Source organism: Medicago truncatula, chromosome 1 (assembly GCF_003473485.1).
Source record: "Medicago truncatula cultivar Jemalong A17 chromosome 1, MtrunA17r5.0-ANR, whole genome shotgun sequence".
NCBI lineage: Eukaryota > Viridiplantae > Streptophyta > Magnoliopsida > Fabales > Fabaceae > Medicago > Medicago truncatula.
In genome coordinates, this window is record NC_053042.1 from 18,922,810 (window position 1) to 18,939,359 (window position 16,550).

The window sequence follows — 16,550 nt, forward strand, 5'->3', positions numbered from 1 at the left end:
TTGGTCCAAATTAATTGAAATACATGCCTTGAAAAGTGATTGGTCCAAATTAATTGAAATACATTCTTTTTAACAAAAACAAAGAATTATATTAAATAAATGCCTAAAATCTAATTGGGTTGTAAAGATATTGATTCATCTGTGATTAACTAGAAGAGTGTTTTTTTTTTGTTGTGTAAATCGGGTATCCTCCGCGCGCAACTGCAGAGACTAATCCCTCGAGCATTGTGGGGCCAAATGGACAGCAGACTCTCCCTAAAAGTTTTAACACTGCTGCATGCCCAAGGTTGGATTCGAATCCAGAACCTTGGTTAAGCTACAAGAGTGTTTACAATCAATACTTCGTCCCTAAATAAATAATGCTCTACAAAATTTCAAAAGCATTACTTACTCCATTTGTTTCAAAATGAGTGTCGATTTACACACAAATTAAGAAATGTAATAATGATGTCAAAAGACATGACAATTTATCAAACTAGCCTTATTTACTATTGTTGTAATGCTTTGGAAGTAAACTAATAATTCTACATAAAAAAATGCAAGTGACAATCATTTTAAAAGATTTTTTTTTTTGCTAAAACAACACTCATTTTAAGGGAGTATTTGTTTACAAAAACACCCATATTTAAATTTGCAAATGCATCTTCTCTCTAAAGAAAATTTGTTGGAAAAAAATTTATATAGATGGATAAATATGTAAAACTAACAAAAAATTATCTTCAAACAGAGCAGTATTTGCTAACAAAACAAAAAGTTACTCGGATTCGACCCTATCCATTTGTGTCTATGAAGATGGAGGAATAGTATAATTAACACTCTTTCTAACACTTAACAACAGGCACTTTATTGGATGAAACTTAAAAATGAGCATTAATTAATTGTTAGAAAGAGAGTATGTTTAACATTTCTCATAAAAACTATAACATGCAGGTACAAGTTTTTATTTATAATGATTTATAAATAGTTTTAATATATACCATCATTACTCAGCAACAATGGTGACAATTCTATATAATGATGCAATTAAAACTTGTAATGATGCATCCACTTAAAATTACCACCACCGTCGCCCGAGCAACGACTAGTGATATATTACAAAAATACATGGCACAACTCAACTATAAAACAGGAGTCCCCAAATGTGGTTTAAGGTATGTACACAATCCTGTTTTATAGGTACATGTTTGTCTATATTGTTTACACACTTTCGATGTGGGACAACTTCTGAACTATCACAATAATAATAATGGAATGCACACATGCCTCTTCCTTCCTCTTTAATCACTTGGCCATTGGATAACAAAACATAACTGTTGCCGCCAACCATATGATACTAACGTTAAAGTTTATATTAAATGATAGAAAGAAAGAGTTTCATTAACTAGTTATCAAATTTTAGATAAGGCTCAAGAAATCTCCATTTTCATTTTTGTAGCAAGTCTGTTAATATGTAGATTTCAAGTTCGTTTATCTTGTGAGCTGGACATAATAGTAATACTTAAAATTAAGTATGTCGATAATTACACTAAATGCGTGTAAATTGGAAGTCTTTCATCGTGGATTTATGGCTGCAAGGTTAAGATGAGATGTTATAGTTTGAACCTTTTTCATTTTACCATCCTTTTCGTTTTTCAGGTCGTTGCAGAGAGCTTATCTGAAGAAGAATTAGCTGGATTAAAAGAAATGTTCAAGATGATATAATATGGTCATTGCAGAGATCATATAATCTGGTCCTCACATTTCCTTCACAAATTATATGAATGGACGTAGTGTAGGTGTTTGAAATCTCAAATCGAGTAGGATATGCGCTGTGCGCATACAACAGGTTTAAATCATGATCACGATTCTTGATATTGTAGAGAATTACGTCCAATTGTAGCTGATGTGACCCCAGATCAACGTGTGGACCTGTTTGTGAAACCCGAGCGCATACTAATTGAAAGCCTATTTTTAGCTCTATAACAGTTTATGGACAAAGTTAAAACTGTGACATTGAATGAGGAGGACAATGTGATCTTTGAACGAATGTATTATTTGTTATTAGATAATTGTATGTTAATGAATGTTGTCATGCTTAAATTGATTGGTTATTTTTTTTTTTTGCAAAACCTATCACTTATTTGCAGTTTTAGATTTAAAGAATATTTGAATCAATGCACTCAGAAGATTCTCCAATGTCAATTGTCAAGAAATAGAAGAGGTACTGAAACATTTGGCTTGAGTTAATTGTCAATTACTCTCATGGTTTGGCCAATTAGATTCATTGTTTGAATTAAATTTTGGGAGTATCAACTATCAACTATCAATTTGGATTTCAAGTTGGCATATTTCAAGATTCATGCTTATTGGTAAAATTGCTTGATGACATGAGAGCTTAATTTAAAGATCTCTAAAGTAAAAAAACATTTGAGAACAAATTATCAACATGACTGAAGCCAATTTCAATTAGGGCCGGGGCAGCATTGGATAGATAAAAAAGGTTTATTAATCCATTACAATCCACTATTTTATTTTAAAAAGATTATACTTAAAACAAATGAAAAAATTGACAATAAAAGTTAAAAATAAATAAATGGGCATGTCTAGTATTAGACCGACCAAATCAGGCTAAACTAGAAAATCATCCATGTTATTATTCAGTAATTGCAAACATCGAAATTCTAAATGACTAGAGGCATAAAAAAATGCATCAACTTAAATCAAGTTAAAATTTTCAAGTTTACAAAACTGAACAATAACTAATGATTCCAATATATATGAATATATCAAGTGATCTACATTGTAGTTTTATAGGTAGATATTCCTGTGTTGTTTCCACACTTTTGATGTGGGACTGATAAACAACAGAAATGGTATACACGCCTCTGGGGAGAGAACAACGAAGGAGACTTAACACTTTAATCCGTTTCTGTTCACATTCGTTACAGTGCATGGCTTGTGTTTGACTATTGCAGGATTTGCATACCTAGCAGAAATGGAGAAACTACCACGAATCCTCCTATGGATGATGATCCTATTGAAGAGGCTACAAAGATAATGGGCAACAACATCAAAGGCTGCAATTCTCGTGAGTTTTTCGTCTCTTTCTTCTCCCCTGCGCAACATAGATTATTTTCTCGATAATTTTGGATTCAATTAGATGATAATATTTTGGAGTTCTCGTATTTTCTTTCAATTCATTGATTAAAATTTTTAAATTTTGATATGCATTATGAATTCTATTTGCTCTCCTTTCCGGAACATTCAGAACTGCTGCCATCTCTTACCGTTTGCATACATCACATTACCCTTCATGGGCGGATCTAGACATTTCATATTAGTGTGGCAAAATTTCAAGTAAGCTTTACGTACCTCATCTTGGATGTCAGGATGATAGCTTGAAATTGGAGGCCTAAAACCCTAAAAAAACAATTGTAGAATGAATGAGAAAGTAGAGAATCAATTGACTATTTCACTTACCTTCACTTAGACTTAGAGTGAGAACTGAGAGATACACTAGATTTGAAGAAGGAGTGAAGAGAGAAAATGATGTTGCTGACTGATGAGAGTGGAAGAAGGAGAGGTTTGTTTGTTTGTTGTGAGAAGAAAGACGATTGTGAATTGTGATTTGTGAGAAGAGAAGAAGAAACCGATTGTTTGTGAGAGTAGAGAAGAGGAGAAGAAACAATACGTTTTGTTTTGTTTGTGTTGTGTGTGTTTTTCAATTTCCACTTTCCTTCCCGTACCTTATGTTTATGCATATAAAAAATTAAAATTAGGCTAGAATCTGGTGTGGCAGCTGCCACACCATGTTTCACTCTACATCCGCCCCGTTACCCTTTAAGAGAGATAATCAGCTTGTAATGTCAACCAGTCTTCCTATGTAGCCATTCAAACACATGACCACAATAGGAAAAGGCTACCAATATTTGGCCAAAGACAACAGCCGAGACAAGGACTTGGCGTCGGACCATGTGAAGCAACATAAGTACAATTCTAAATATTTTTTAAGTGTTTCTGACAAACCATCCGCCCGTTTGAGGATGAAAAGAGTTGCTCATGGCCAAAGTTTGCCGTTTAACTTAAACAGTTGTTGCCAAAATCGATGGCAACAACTGTTAACGTTAGTGTCAGATGTTCAAAAAAAGAGTTTCATTTACTAGTTATCAATATTAGATAAGGCTCAAGAAATCTCAATTTTTATTTTTGTCAAGTATGATTATTGTGATGTTGATGCTTGAAACATATTTGAAAGGTGGCATGATTTTGTAGAGATGATGTTCATGAACGTTGCTTCATCATATTTCATATTTCAAGAAATGGCTTCAACTTAGTTTCATACCACTTAATCACTTGATACAACATTTACAATTCATTTGTTAAAAACAAAATTTGAAATTTTTATTGGACTAAAAACTTATTTAAACTTTTTATGATAATGTATCTCTAAGTCTTAGATTTGAATCCTCTTCAAATATCAACAATTTATGTAGTAGTTCATACTTGAATTTACTACTACTTCAATTAAACCTCCATTGATAGACGGTGGAATCGGTTCTCCGGATTAATTGTTCATTTGGTTGGATACCGAGTACCCAAAAAATAGATATATAGTGCATGTGTGAGACAAAAACTTGTCCTTGAGTCATTGAATAACAAAGTTTAAGTTTTTTTTTTGTCATATGTTCCATCAACTAGTTTTGTTCTGTCTCTTAGAATATTTTTGATCCTTTACAAAATTTCATATACATTAATTTATTTTTAAACCAAATGAATATTCTATCTTAAGAAAAATTGTTGGAAAAATTCCTTAAAAAAAAAAAAATTGTTGGAAAAATAATTATATACATGGATAAATATTTTAAACCAACGAAAATTAATCTTCAATCCAAGGACACTTTGCTAACAAGACAAAAATTACAAATAATAAGACCCTATGATATTGTAACTTATAAAAATGAGTTATATAGTTCATGAAGATATTACATTAGGAAAATATTAACGAGTGTCCCTGAGGTAATCTTTAAGCCGTTTAAATATTAAATTCTTAATGAAAAGTTGTATATTGAATACATTAAAAATTGTAACAGTTAACATTTTAAAAGAATAATTACTAAATTTGTGGACCGTCATAATATTCCTAAGGACCTGAAAGACCTCCAAAAGGGCTTTTAGACCCCTCAAGAAGGCCTTAATACCTTTAAAAGAAGCCCAAGGGCCCCGGGCGCACATTATCCATGACGCCGCCTCAATAATCTCTAGAATCTTCTAGAAACCGCCCCTAAATACATAAATAACCCTATTACTTGGAGACTAAGCAACCGGAACCCAAGCCCATAGAAGACTATAAATACCACCTGAGAACACTCTCAGGTATCTAATAATTAGTCTAAAACCTAGTATACGATTCTTAACCCTAGAATCCTTATTGTACTTTTCTGCAAGTACAATTTGGAATGCTAAGAGTGCCCTAAGACACTCGTTAACAAGACCCATTACATTATACACATAATTTTATTTGTAATGGATTTAAATTGATTTTAATATATTTTGTCATTGTAAGATAACAATGCTAGCGAGATTCTTCAAAATGACAAGAAATCAAGACATTAAAAAATGTATCCATATAATCGCCCAACATTAACAAATTATATACTAATAGAGCTCATATGACAACTCAAGTATAAAACACGGGTCATCGAATGTGTTATAAAGTATGGTACACACCCCTCTTTTATAGGTACATGGTTGTCTATGCTGTTTACAAACCTTTGATGTGGGACTTCTGAACTACTGTAATGTCCTCTTCCTTCCTCTTTAATCGCTCCAAATAGTCATTGGACAACAAATCATAACTATTGCAGACAGAGGGATATTAACGTTGGCCAAAATAACAGTGGCCAAATCACTTTTGAAGAATTAAATTTGGTTTGAAAAAAGTTGCCGCTAATCTAAAATTTATGATTGAATGCAAGCGGTAAGTATCTTATACAAATTATAAGTTAATGTGTTCTATTTAACAGGCTAACTCAAATCTCTAACATATCACTATACCTTGAAAGTGAAAGTGTTGTTTACGACATTGACACTTGACGACACCGACACTGACACATAGATACCGTAATTATTTGAGAAAGTGGAAGTTGATTGAACCTAACCACATGTATCGATGTTGTGTCTGTCAAACAATGACATTTGTCGGACGTCGGCCACACTTTCAAATTGAAGTGTTAGTTAGTGCTATATAGTTCAATAGAATTGTATTTACATTTCTTGATACAATTTTTTCTCCTTACATCTAAGGCCTTCATTAATAGAAATTCATCGTGGTTGACAATGATTCTGATATTCATTCAAATATATGGTTCGAGTTAAAATAATTACCAAGTGAGGCATCAATTCATCATTTTTTCAACATATTTTGAACAAATGTTTCTGCTATCATGACAAGTCTTAGAATTTGGGCTTATAACTAGGAGTGTGTACGCATAGACTTATTTGAGCTTATCTATTAACATAAACTGTTTGGGAGGACTTATGAAAATGATTTATGACCTGTTTATAAACTGTTCTCAACTTATTTTTGTAAGCTCTCCAGGATAACTTGTGAAAATAGCATATAGCTTATATGAGAGCAGTTTGACTTTATTTTATCTTTTGTTATGGAAATAGGTAATACAGAAGCACTTATATGACAAGCGCTTGTGCTATAAACAATTGATTAAGGGTTTATCCAAATAAGGGTTAACTCAAACCCAAAAAGCTAGCTCTTGTTTTATAGGTTATCCCCCACTTATAACCCCTACTTTAGCCGTATCGCCTATCAGAGAAAGTAAGTGATATAGATGTTCCATCGTAATTTAGAGTAGAGTAATGATATATAAACAACCATTTTTGACAACTTTTGTGACAACTTTCTCTCTCACATTCACATTATGTTTTTACTTTCTCTCTTTATTGTTTTGATTTTTGTGCCAATACATCATTTTCTTTGCAAAATTTTGGTTGTCACAAAAGTTGTCATCTAAATAGATTTTCAAATAACACAACTCTTTAGAGTAAAAATAACGTAAGTTTTAATATTCAACGTTTTTGTTAAAATATTGAACACCTTATAGTCAAAATCTGATGTATTATTCAACGTTTCCTTTGAAAGTTCATGTTGTGCATTAGCACAAGTCAGTGGAGGCCAATTTGGCCTTTCAGCTATTTTGTTTGTGTTTAGTTTAAATGGATTTTTGTAATTATGAGAATGTTTTAAAGATTAAATAGAGGTGTTGTGGACAAATGATAGTGGATTGATCTTTATTCGAGAAAGGAACAAATCGACACCATAGACTTGCAAGCACGTCGCATGAACTATAGTCGAGCAACTATTAAGAAGGCTATTTTGACAATACTCATGCTTTCTCTGACCTGTGAATCACACTACCTCGGATGAAACACAATATCAAAAGAAATTTAAGTTTTTTTTTTTTTTATTCAGAAGTTATATTATAAAAAATATTTAAATATTTGAAAGCTATGGTCGGATGTGGCTATAGACGGCTGTCTAAGTGGAGAATAGAGATCAACATTGGTCAAGTAGTGATTGATGGTGGTCGTAGTGGTGGACAAAATGGTGATAGGTGGTCATATCGTCCCAGATGGTCACATCTTTTTCACATGATAAGTCTGTTTTATTGAATGGTTTGGGACAAAGATTTGCTCAATATGCAAGGCAGAGTTTGTATGCGGATGTGGGCTCAAAAGTTTGGAAACGGTGTGATCGACGTTACTCCAAGTCCAAAACTTATATTGAAGATGAAACAAAAACTTTTCTTCACCATGAAGGACACCCTTATATGAGTTTTCACCTCATTGAAATGGATATTTGACGAGGGATCTTCTTGTTAACCTCTGTCATATTCTTATCATAATAGTATTTGTTATTTTCTTATTCTCAACTAAAACATGTATTAGGAAAATATTTGTCATCAAATTGATTGGAAAAAAAGGACTAAAACATGTATTAGGAAAATATTTCTGATCAAATTGATTGAAAAAAAAGGACAGAAGAATAGAAGACTAAAATTGCAAGGAGAAATTAATCCACCCAAAAGTCAAGGACACAAAACAAAATGAAGCATTTAAGATAAATGAAACAGGACTCTACTAAAGTTCAAACACACATGTCCAGGAAATTAAAATAAGGGCAAATGAATAAAATAACCTTGAAATGTGATTTGTCCATATTTGTTTTGGTTACAATGTGATTTGTCCATATTAATATTGATTTGTACATATTAATATTATATGTATGTGCATAATAAATTACCATTTGACTTTAATTGTATAATGTTGTTAACTTATTTTGTTTTTATGGGTAGTGTTAACTTGTGCCCTTAGGGCACATGTTAAGAAATCCAAAAAAAGAAATATTTCTTTAAACTTTGAGCATTCAATTCATTAAAACATTAAAGATTAAATTTAATGTACACATTCTGATACATTATTTTTATTAAAGGGGTTTTATAATGTAACATTTTTCGTGCAACATTTTTTTGTGCAACTTCCTCCATTTAAATCATGTAATTATATTAGATAAATGCCTTAAATAAATCATGTCATTTAGATAAATGTCTAATTGAGTTGGAAAGATATTACTTCATATGTGACTAACTATTAGACTTTTTACAATCAATCTAACTATAAGACTCTTTAAAATCAATTCTCTGTCCCAAAATAGACCCTTTACAAAATTTCATGTACACTAATGGTTTATTTACAAAAACACCCATATTTAATTTTTAAATGTAAATGAATATTCTCTGTTTAGAAAAATCGTTGGAGAGAAAATTATACGGATCATGCTAACTGCTAAGGGCATTTGTTAATGATTAATAAAAAGAAATGATTGATGCAATTTAGGAAAAAAAAGTTACTTTTTGTTATTTTAATGTGTTGAATTTACAATTTCTAAGATAAAGTTTCATTAATTATATTGATCGAATAAATATTTTAAACAAACAAAAATTTATCTTCAATTCAAGGGCGCTATGCTAACAAAACAAAAAATTACAAATAATAAGACCATATGATAGATGAGTATTGACCATATATATATTTTTTTTTTTGTAATTATTTAAAATGTTTTTAATATATTCTGTCATTATTTGACGAGGATATTGATTAGGGTTGGAAATAGGCCAAACCAGGTCAGACTTTGATAGGCCTGAGCCTGGTCTACGAAAAAATTTGCAGGCCTGAGCCTAGCCTATGGCCTTTCATAGGCCTATTTTTTTTGGCCTGGCCTAGCCTGAAAGCCTATTTACAGGCCTGTAAGCCTATTTACAGGCCTACTTACTATTAAAATCACTAAACATTCCATTTTATCTACTTTGAAATAGGCTTAATAGGCCTCAAAACCTATTTCAATGTAAGACTTGTTTATCACTACTATAAGGCCTTAAAAGCCTATTTCAGTATAAAGCTTTAAAACATATTTAAAAAGTCCACTATCAAGCCTATCATGCATGAATAGACCGGCCTATTAAACTTCATAGGCTTTTTTGATAGCCTAAGCCTGACCTATTTACTTAAATAGGCTTTTTAAAAAACCTAAGCCTAACCTTCTTAATAAAGAGGCCAGACCAGATTTAAACAGGCCAAACTATAGACCCCTGTAGGCTAGCCTGACCTATTTCCAACCCTAATATTGATGCACATTCCATGTGACAAGAAAATCAAGACATTAATAAATGTATCACATAGAATCTTCAACAATATCTATCGCCCAACAATGACTAGTGATATACCACCAGAATTCATGGGACAACTTAACTATAAAACATGGGTCCCTGAATGTGTTATGGAATTTGGTATACACCCCCTCTTTTATATATACATGTTTGTCTACGTTGTTTACACACTTTCGATGTGGGACAACTTCTGAACTACCATAATAAAATACATACATGCCTCTTCCTTCCTCTTTAATCACTCCAAGTAGCCATTGGATAGCAAATCATAACTATTGCAGCCAGTCATATGATATTAACGTTCAAGTTTTTATTAAATGATAAAAGAAACAATTTTTGTTGAGAAATCATAAGTTTCATATCGGAACCTATTTGTTAAACTGACCAAAAAAAGATTGATAACACTAGTCTTGCAGCTCTGCTATTGTGACAAACCAGAAGGCTGGGAACCCAATCAAACTACCTGTATCCAATTCTTTTGAGCTGCTTGAGAGTGATAGTGAGCTTTTTTCAGGGGAGGCTAGGCCAGCTGACATGGAAATTACTCACATTACAGTTGATAAGTTGATACCTATCAGTCTGAATGTGGAGGACACTTCCCTAGAGAGGGAACACTTGTCTCATCCTCCATTCTTAAAGGTTCCTAGTTTTGATGAGCACTTAGTCTTGCAGCCGAGCATCACTCCTATCACTACTAAGAATTCATTGTAGGCACTAAGAATGTGTCTGCTGCAAGCTTAAAAAGTGCAAAAATCTTGAGCAAATTTTGGGGAGATGAGATGGACACTGATGCTTCTGATGGCACATTGGACCCTGAAACTGACTCTGAAGCTCATCACAACTCTCATTTCCTAGATACATTTAACCATCTAGTTTCACCACATGAAACTGTGAAGAAGAGTAAAGGAGGCAGTCATAAGAATCAAAACACTAGTAGTGAGCACATACAAAAGCGTTCCAAAAAGGGTGTGATCAAAAGCAATCTGACTGTCTTGTTGAAAGTTCCATATCTTGCAGTTGTTCTTATTTGAGTTCAACTTCTGTTATTTTAGATGGTTGCTGAATCTATCTTAGTGGGATAGATTGTATTCTTTTTACTACTAGATCTGTTGCTGGAATGGTTTGGTCTTTGTTTAGCAGTTCATGTTAGTGTCATGGCCACTACCTAAGTATGACGGTTGCTTGCTTGCAGCATTGAAGCGACATGTTGGAATTCCAATGTTTGTGTCATGGCCCACTAACTAAGTCTGAAGGAACAATTTTGAAGAGGTGTTATGATGCTGATGACATCAACATATTTTTTCTTAGAAAAATGGGATTTTTTGGAGGCAATTTGTTAGACTGAATTTTGGATATACATGATTCGACAAAGACAAAAGTGCCAAGTTGGAGTTAAAACTTGTCCACATGTTAGAAAAGTTGTAAGTTCGACATATTATATTTGCACTTGGCATGGCATAGAGGTTGCAAAGTTTATTAGCTTCGACAATGAAAATTCAAATTATTCATGACGAAGCATGATTAAATGTCGAAGACACGCGGGAACTTATCAAGAAATTGGAAAGCATATCAAAATATGTGTCGAAGGCATTTAGTTTGTGACTGTTATTTTCAGTTACTTAATAATAGTATATATAGTAGTTTTGTATAGGAAAATAGGGGTCACAAATCAAAATACATAATCCTCTAGCTAAAAATATTCAAGTTAAAACGAGAAAAGAGTAACAAGAGAATGTGTATATGATTTGATGTATCAATCTTTATTTATGCTATAAAAATGCTTTTCTTTTTAAGTTGTTTACTTTCATTTATGGAGTTTTATTTCTTTTAATTATGAAAACCTTTTCAACTTTGTTGAAGGAGACAATTATATTCTTCTTTTTTGTATTTAAATTTTTGAACAGAACATTCAAACTTTTATGAGAAATAATTGCACAAATACGTCCTAAAATTTCTAGTTTGATCCTGCAAGCAATTAATTTAAAACTAATGATTGTTTACCAAAAGTACAAGTAAACACTTACATACTTTGTTATCTGTATCCTTGATTTTTTGTGGGTTAGCAACCTGATGGGATTAGAGAAGAGAAACAACACGCCTATCTTCTCAACCAAAAACAAAACCCACATCATATCACTCTTCTACATATTCTCTGCAACTCTAACCTGATGGGATTAGACGTATATGAATAAGATTTTATTCTTGGAGAAAAGTGATTGGAAACCCATTCAGGACTTTATTCAAACACCTTGGGTGCAATATTAGTAGTAGCTAAATTCTGCAATTGTAAAGAAAGTGAAAGTTGAGAATGTAGAACCAAGATTAAATACTGACCTAGGAATCAGATAGGTTACGTTTGGGGATTTATCGGATAAATTTAGCTTATGCTTTGAATTGAGTTTTTCGTTGAGAAGGATATATGAAGAGGGAAAGTTTTTCCATTCTCCAGTTTCATATGTCTCTTTAGTTAGAGACTGAATTCACACAACTCCGATATCCAAGTTATTCTTTTTGTGTGTTTGATATGCAACTCGAAAGAGTCGTTAATCTTTATTGTTGAAGTTGTTGGACAAGGTCGTCTAAATAGGGATGGCAAAGCGGATCAACCTGTCCCGCATAAACCCGTTTAAAATTGGACAAGACGAGCTGAGTCAAATTAGGTGATTGAATCTAAAATCTCATGTCGTCCGGTTTAGTGGCGGACAAACGAGTTGGCGGATTAGCCCGTCAAAAAAAAAATTTAAGAAAAAAAAACAACTTTTTTAATGCATTTTTTTACAACTTAACTGTAACAAAAAACTAAGTTGCTTTTATCATAAAAAAATAAAAGAATAGACATCAAATAAGTTTATGGTAAAAACAATATAATTAATAAATTGTCGAACTCAACGTCATACTTAATCGCAAAATAGGGAAAAGTCGACAACATAAAACAAATTCGCAGCAAAAAAACAAACTCTAAAATAAGTCCTACAACCAAAATAAATCCAAAAGGATATAAAATAATTCAAAACTAAAAGAAAAACGAGTTAAGTAGGCCGGCCCGCCCCGCCAAGTGCCTGCTCTGTTTTTTCAACAAGTTAAACGGGGCGAGCCAACTATATGAAGCGAGTTCAAAACTTCGACTCCTCCCACCAAAAATAGCCTGATAAACGGTTTGACCCGGCGGGTGGGACCCATTTTTCCACTCCTACGTCTCAATCAATATTTAAGCCTAAAATGAATTCTAATAATGAGGCTTTTTTTTTTATAAAATTAATACTTATGTAAATTTTATTTTCCATGGGTTGGTCTGGTAGTGTTAGCTTAGAATCTTAAAGAGTTCACATTCTCAAAGTTTCACGTTCAATTCTCTTCGGTGCCAATAATTTAGGTGGACTTGTTTAGCTTTTTAAAAAACAATTAAAGCAATAGTTCACTTTAAGTTATAAAATCACGAATTGGTTCAATTCTCTTTGATGCCAATAATTTAAGTGGACTAGTTTAACTTTTTAAGAAAACAATTAAAGCAATAGTTCAATTTACGAATTTAATTAAATTTTTAACATAATAAATACTCTAATATTTTTGTTTTGGTTGGTCAAATAAATGTTCAAGATTTACTTTTATTTCACTTTTACATGTGAAATTCGCTTTGGTATAATGAGTTAAATATAAATTTTGTGATTTTTTATCTAAATAATTAAACCTAACACCGACTCTTCCCCTATAAAACCCTTGCAGAAGTTGAGTTGTGCTCACTTCACAATTCCATTGAGCCAGCGGCGCCGATTCTCTAAAAATTCATCTATAGTTGTTCTTATTATCTTGCATTTGCAGAGAATTGGTAAAGTGATCTTTCATTATAAATCTTTTTATTTATCATTTACATATGTAATTAAGATCTATTCAAACACACATATATAATTTGTTTTGAAAGGCGCACACATGTATACATGAATGATTGAATTTATAACAATGATGTGTTAGGTGGGGGTTTATCCAGTACAATTTATTTTACTCGAGGAATATGTTACTCATTTGATTTTGTAATTTATTAATTAAATTTGTCTTTGTTTTCTTACTCCTATTAAATTTGTGTATTATTTTGCCTCTACTAGATCTACAAGCGATGGAACAAAAATCGATTGGAGGACTATCATATCAAGTTTTTTTCTCTCGAACAAGTGTATTTTCTCTGATTAAAACCAAGAACAAGGAAGACAACATGATTTGTCTTCTTTTTTAATGAAGGTAAAAAACTATGCAAGTATCCTATTTTCAATTTTTTTCGAGGGTAGCCTCTTTTCATATTCACTATTATTTTCATTTTTATTTGATTTTTTTATTTGAGGAGTATTGTCTACTTTTCCTATGTATTTGTAGGATTTATCCTTTTAACATTTCTGTTTTATTAATAGGTCGGATGTCAATTTGCAAGATACAAGAAACCGCTTATTTCTTGTTGGGAAAGAGGAGGAGGCACTAAAATACCTCCCATGAGACCTAATGAGAGCAAGTGGGATTGATCCTTATGGGTTAAGGCCTTCAAGTTCAAGTGCTAAAAGAGGACAAGAGGAATCAGAAGGCAACAATAGTTTGGAAGGAAAAAACAAGAAAGTTAGGATCGAGGAGGCCGCTGAGGTTGGAGATACAAGTGCCAACTTGTCCTATGGGTAATTTTAGGGCTTAAGGTTTAAATTTAAAGAGGTTTTATTTTAAGAGTAAAGAGACTTTATGATAACTAAATTATTAATTTTTATGTTGAATTTTTAGGTTTTTGAACTGGAAAATTTTATATAAAAGTTTTGTTATTGAAATAATTCTAGTGCTTCACTTTTAATTGATAAGATTAAAATATTCTTTTAAAATCCAAGATGATTGCACCTTCTCAAAACCTGTTCAACTAAATATGTTGATATTTGTGTTGAAAATGGAGTTAGAGATAGTTTAAGTCATGGCGAGGATGGCAGTGATCACTTACGATATGTGATATCTCATTGACAAGTTTAGGTAATAATGGCGTAGAAACTTGTTGGGTTGGAAAAGAATGAATGAATTTGTTTTGAACAAGAGGGAAAAGGTAAGAGGATAAGAGTTTATTCTTGGAGAAAAGTGATTGGAAACCCATTCAGGACTTTATTCAAACACCTTGGGTGCAATATTAGTAGTAGCTAAATTCTGCAATTGTAAAGAAAGTGAAAGTTGAGAATGTAGAACCAAGATTAAATACTGACCTAGGAATCAGATAGGTTACGTTTGGGGATTTATCGGATAAATTTAGCTTATGCTTTGAATTGAGTTTTTCGCTGAGAAGGATATATGAAGAGGGAAAGTTTTTCCATTCTCCAGTTTCATATGTCTCTTTAGTTAGAGACTGAATTCACACAACTCCGATATCCAAGTTATTCTTTTTGTGTGTTTGATATGCAACTCGAAAGAGTCGTTAATCTTTATTGTTGATGTTGTTGGACAAGGTCGTCTAAATAGGGATGGCAAAGCGGATCAACCTGTCCCGCATAAACCCGTTTAAAATTGGACAAGACGAGCTGAGTCAAATTAGGTGATTGAATCTAAAATCTCATGTCGTCTGGTTTAGTGGCGGACAAACGAGTTGGCGGATTAGCCCGTCAAAAAAAAAAAAATTAAGAAAAAAAAACAACTTTTTTAATGCATTTTTTACAAGTTAACTGTAACAAAAAACTAAGTTGCTTTTATCATAAAAAAATAAAAGAATAGACATCAAATAAGTTTATGGTAAAAACAATATAATTAATAAATTGTCGAACTCAACGTCATACTTAATCGCAAAATAGGGAAAAGTCGACAACATAAAACAAATTCGCAGCAAAAAAACAAACTCTAAAATAAGTCCTACAACCAAAATAAATCCAAAAGGATATAAAATAATTCAAAACTAAAAGAAAAACGAGTTAAGTAGGCCGGCCCGCCCCGCCAAGTGCCTGCTCTGTTTTTTCAACAAGTTAAACGGGGCGAGCCAACTATATGAAGCGAGTTCAAAACTTCGACTCCTCCCACCAAAAATAGCCTGATAAACGGTTTGACCCGGCGGGTGGGACCCATTTTTCCACTCCTACGTCTCAATCAATATTTAAGCCTAAAATGAATTCTAATAATGAGGCTTTTTTTTTTATAAAATTAATACTTATGTAAATTTTATTTTCCATGGGTTGGTCTGGTAGTGTTAGCTTAGAATCTTAAAGAGTTCACATTCTCAAAGTTTCACGTTCAATTCTCTTCGGTGCCAATAATTTAGGTGGACTTGTTTAGCTTTTTAAAAAACAATTAAAGCAATAGTTCACTTTAAGTTATAAAATCACGAATTGGTTCAATTCTCTTTGATGCCAATAATTTAAGTGGACTAGTTTAACTTTTTAAGAAAACAATTAAAGCAATAGTTCAATTTACGAATTTAATTAAATTTTTAACATAATAAATACTCTAATATTTTTGTTTTGGTTGGTCAAATAAATGTTCAAGATTTACTTTTATTTCACTTTTACATGTGAAATTCGCTTTGGTATAATGAGTTAAATATAAATTTTGTGATTTTTTATCTAAATAATTAAACCTAACACCGACTCTTCCCCTATAAAACCCTTGCAGAAGTTGAGTTGTGCTCACTTCACAATTCCATTGAGCCAGCGGCGCCGATTCTCTAAAAACATTAAAGATTAAATTTAATGTACACATTCTGATACATTATTTTTATTAAAGGGGTTTTATAATGTAACATTTTTCGTGCAACATTTTTTGTGCAACTTCCTCCATTTAAATCATGTAATTTTTTTCAAACTAAGTAAATAATTATATTAGATAAATGCCTTAAAT